Here is a 396-nt window from a genome sequence, read left to right as displayed (position 1 = left end):
AATATGTGGTGTTTACGCTTCAAACAAATATCAGGATGAAATACACAGTCTCATTACTTGGTACTTAATATCACTCTGAACTTTCAGACTCCTAAGAAATAGGAAGTCTGAAGTTTGGAGTGAGCTGAAGCTAAGAAGTGATTTTAGGAACGTGCCTAAGGGCCCCATTACAAAAGTGCAAGACTTTTGTTCTACGAATTTTCTCTGATATGTGCTCATCATCCTAACACTATAAATGAGTTACATATTTTCAATTCTATTTACTGAAGAGGGGGGCTAAAATAGGCAAATGCCGACCCCAAATAAATTCTAGCAAATGCCGACCCCAAATGAATTCTATTCCCAAAATTCAAACACTTTCAATAATATGTGGTGTTTACGCTTCAAACAAATATC

This window comes from Diaphorina citri, unplaced genomic scaffold (assembly GCF_000475195.1).
Source record: "Diaphorina citri unplaced genomic scaffold, Diaci psyllid genome assembly version 1.1 scaffold455, whole genome shotgun sequence".
Lineage (NCBI taxonomy): Eukaryota > Metazoa > Arthropoda > Insecta > Hemiptera > Psyllidae > Diaphorina > Diaphorina citri.
This window is presented reverse-complemented; position numbering follows the sequence as displayed.